This window comes from Lepisosteus platostomus, chromosome 5 (assembly GCF_059453375.1).
Source record: "Lepisosteus platostomus isolate fLepPlt1 chromosome 5, fLepPlt1.hap1, whole genome shotgun sequence".
NCBI classification, from domain to species: Eukaryota; Metazoa; Chordata; class Actinopteri; order Semionotiformes; family Lepisosteidae; genus Lepisosteus; species Lepisosteus platostomus.
Window position 1 is genome coordinate 61,718,024 of NC_142615.1, and position 4,458 is coordinate 61,722,481.

Here is a 4,458-nt window from a genome sequence, read left to right on the forward strand (position 1 = left end):
ACAGGTGGTTGAAGTTGTGGATAACATTTAGCAGGTTTGGCACCATGGCTTAGCTGGTTAAGACGCCTCACTAAAAACCAGGAGACCCTGGGTGTGAATCCCAGCGGTATCTATTCGTAGACAACAGGCCACTCATTGTCAATATTTATGGAGCTTAATTTAAAGACAACGGGAGAAGCATGAGTTACAGCTTTCTGTAGCTGTTTTATATAGCGATGTATCGGTTGGCTCTGTGGCGCAATGGAGAGCGCATTGGACTTCTAGGCTTTGATAGAATGAAGTCATTCAAAGGTTGTGGGTTCGAGTCCCACCAGAGTCATGTATCATTTTGATTCAACCTTTCAAAATCCTCTAGGGATCAGTGTTGATCAAGTCAAATAAAGGACTTCTTAAGAGTCCACAGTTGAAAATGAACCAGCAGCCACAAGAAAGAAATTAGCACTGGACTGTGATCACATTACTCCTGTCCTGGACTCCTTGCACTGGCTTCCTGTCAACTTCAAAATCCTCATGCTCACCTATAAGGCTCTCCATGGCTTGACACCACAGTACCTGTCTGGGTTATCGCCCTACTCCCCACCTCACAACCTTCGCTCTTCTAATTCTGGTCTCCTATCTGTCCCCCAGTCCATCTACACTCTATGGGTGACAGGGCCTTCTCCTGTTTTGTACCAAAGCTCTGGATCTTTATTCCCAAGGATATCAGAGAGTCACCTTCTCTAAACTCCTTCAAATCCAGACTCAAAACCCTCTTCTTTAGAAGAGCCTTTAATGAACTATTCTTTACCCCTCTGTTCCTACTGTATTTAATACCACCATCTATTGTCTCCTCTAACTGTGTATTCTCATCCTGCTTATCTTGTGTATTTTTTAACTTTATTGGTTTCATTCTGTAAAGCACTTTGAAAAGCCACCTTTAAAGGCACTATATAATGTATAGATTATTATTATTAATAATAATAATGAACAGCGCATTTAACACTGAGCACATGCGGTCCTTCTTTGCAAAGGATTGCAAAAGCTGGGAATTAGCCTTTCACTCGTGTTGTTGAAGACCGTATCCTGGCTTTGTTGCAGGAAATGTCTGGATGCCATCACCGGATCAAGGAGAGGATCAGGGTTTTGGGAAGTCTTTTTGATGCCTGACACTGTGTGTTTCCTGGTTGTAACGGGTGTCATTCTGGACCTAAACAACAGAGAACACCGTTGAAATAGCTGAACTGCCTAGCGGACACTTTGTCGCCTTCTTCTGACCTGTATTTAATGCGATTCTCTGAAAACTTGGCACGTTATATCTGTGCTACCTTTATGGAGGGCACACTCATAAGAATCATAGATTCGATCACAAGCATCTAAAAATGAGCCTGAGAAAATGACATCACGCTATGAGGCTGAATGGCACAAATTCTCCTGTTACTTCTGCAGCAAATGTGTGTTTTTTGCTTCTTAACACTGAGATAGTTGGAGATATTTGGCAGCAGTGGGATTCCAACTCACACCCCCAAAGAGACTAGAGCTTTAATCTAGCTCTAAATTAAAAACTAGGTGACTTGTAATGGCTGGTAGGAGAGGAAAGGTATAAATGCTTCTTTTTTGGACAAAGTCTTTATCTTTTTTTTCACCAGTTGTTTTGATCAAATTATTGTAACGCAGTGCCATATTAAGGTATAATATGTACATGAACGTCATGTCTGAGTCGATGATGGCAGCTGAGTATCGCTGGAGGACAGTTCATCATGAGTGGGTAAGCCTGCATAATGAGGGAGAAGAGATCGGCCTCTCTGATGCAGTGTCCAGTGACACTAACCTTCTGTCCTACTGTTCTCTGCTAATGTAGATGGTGAATGTTTATTTAGGTGAATGTAAGGTTTCATTCTTGTAAAATATTTCCGAGCACTTTTTTTGTTGCTGAAAATTAATCCTGAGCATTTGAATGAATTCCGATATTGTCACCTAATTCCATACATTGTTTCATCAAACTAGAACATTTAGAGGAGGTCAATTGCATTTATGAATTGCATAGTGATAGTATTTCTTTCCATTTAAATACTTCAGTCAAAAATGTAGAGAAGGTGCTACTGTTTTCACCATTATAAGAACTGTGATGCACCAGTAATATTTACTCTCATAAAAGTATTGTAATTGTATTGTTCTGTTCTGTAACAATCTTGAGTGACACAAACCTTCTGTTTTACTGCACTACACTTCTCCAGAGGCCAGTTCAGCACACAAGGATCCTCAGTCAAACAAACACTGCAATCGCTTGATAAACGCTATTTCTCATCCTTTCTCTTAGTGTCGGTGCTACTATTGTATGCAAAGGAGGCGACTTGACAATGAAGAGAGTCTTCATGAAGGTGTGTGTCGGCAAGCTCTCCACTGTCAATTGACTGGGCTTGTGAAGAAATCAATCTCATTCAACAACCATACAAATTGCACAGCTTAAGGCACATGAAGCGAAATCTGTGAGCTGATTGACACAAAACAATGTCACTTCACATTATCTGCAAAGTTGTTTTGCTTGTCTGACCACCTCTTCCTACTTTACAGTGAGCACATATATTTCAGTTCCTTTCTCCCATGTGGAGATGTATCCACTGCCAAAACTGCTGTCTGATTATTTAAATTATCTGTAAAACTGTTACATGACTTCATCTAATTGTAAATTTATAAGACGGTCTGTGAGACATTTGTGAGAGTAGCTGAATCCCAGGGCTGGTATGGAATCACACACAGGCGGGTCTTCTGTGTGATCTGAGTCCCACTGCTCAGAGCTACAGACTGGTCAAATGGTCACTATTGTAGACACGACCATCGGACCATAGGCTACAAATAATCAATATACCGATCATAGTGTCACTACTGTTGTTTATTACATAAATACTGTATATAAATAATAAGATAATTCCACACTCATAAAACATTTATAAACATTTTGGGAGGCTGACATACAGTAAAGAAAGTAATACTGAAGAGTTTGGAAGTCCTGGAAAGCGTTAATAGATCCTTCTTGCTTTCGACCTGGAACAGAGCCCACAACTGCCAGATCAGTGACCCCTGAGCCCAGTTCACAGAGAGGAGAACCAGGAGCTCTTCTATGTCTCTAAGAGGGCTGGGAGGAAAGATAAAAGGGGGAAATGTGACATGAGTCCAGGCTGTTCTGTCTGATATTGTTCATGTAGCAGCACTGATTGTCTGAATATCTTCTGGTTCTGGATTGTGAGGATAGAGAGCAGTACGGAGTTGAGATCCTGTCTGAGTGTGAGTCTGAGCTGTGAATCTCACTGAGAAGAGAATAATGATTTTTTATTCTGCCTGAGAATTTTCCTGAGAATTTTTTTCTTTTCCAAGTGGTGTTACATCCCCTTCAGATACTCTACACAGACTGCCAGAGAGAAGAGGATAGAGAGATGGACAGATAAGAGCACACACAGCAAGAGACACCGACGTCTTGATTTACTTTGAAGCAAGTGTTAATTTCTTTTCTGGAACAAGTTGTTTCTGAACTTCAAGAAATTCATACAACTTCTGAAAGATAAAATACAAATCTTGCTTCTCAGGACAGAAGAAATGCTTCCAAAAAATGCCAGTGATTTTTTCTCCTTTTAACGAAAAGTGGAGAAAAACAACAACAGTGCAACTCCGTCGGCTTGATTTAGCTTAATACAAGTATTCACTTCCTTTTCTGTAGATTACAGCCTGCGAAAGATGAAATGAACTTCTTGGTTACTCTTAGTCAGTGCAGAAGAAATACTGCCAGCTGGCAGGAAAATGACAGTATTTTATTTTCTTTAACTACAAACATGTGAGTTGTGAAAAGCAACGGGAATGTGTCCCTGTGCAGCTGTTAAACAAAGGGCTGGTGGGTCAAACGTACTCAGGGACGTGCTTCAGATTGTGATGATGTAAACAAAATCTCCGCTAAAAATTGAAGGGATTTCTTCGCAAACCCTCTTGAATGTGGCAGGAAATCTTCGTGTTTTACTCGTGTGCAACTACAACAAGTAAACAAATAAGTACCTAAGTCAATGTCCAAGAAAACCATCTTCACGTGTGGAATTTTTCTTTAACTGGCTGTTGGGAGAATTCATTTATACACCCGTTGTATCCTTAGCAAAAATATTTTAAAATTAGAACACAGATTTGTTGGAGAACTTGACAATCCTTGACAATCATTATTAAATGAGCATTATACAAATGTGCGTTGATATTTTTAATATGTACCTTAATTGTAATATATATATATACATAATTGCTTTGATATGGATGTTCATTTGAAGGAATTGAGGAAACTATGAAGGATCGCAGAACAACCAAAGATACATTTGGGCATCTGCTATTGGTAAAGATGAAAGAGTACCTTAAGTGTGAAGCTTTCATACACACGAGAGAAAAAAACAGTTTTAATGCACTTCATTAAACTGATGGTATGCTTATCAATCGTGCATAAAGTGTACA

The 4,458-nt window shown here is 39.7% G+C and overlaps 1 non-coding gene across 1 annotated transcript; it reads left to right on the plus strand.

The window, feature by feature from the left end:
* The first annotated feature begins 226 nt into the window (after positions 1 to 226).
* On the plus strand, positions 227 to 319 carry trnar-ucu (transfer RNA arginine (anticodon UCU)). The gene is made up of 2 exons: positions 227 to 263; positions 284 to 319. It is a non-coding gene; the product is annotated as a tRNA-Arg (tRNA).
* Positions 320 to 4,458: the final 4,139 nt, after the last annotated feature.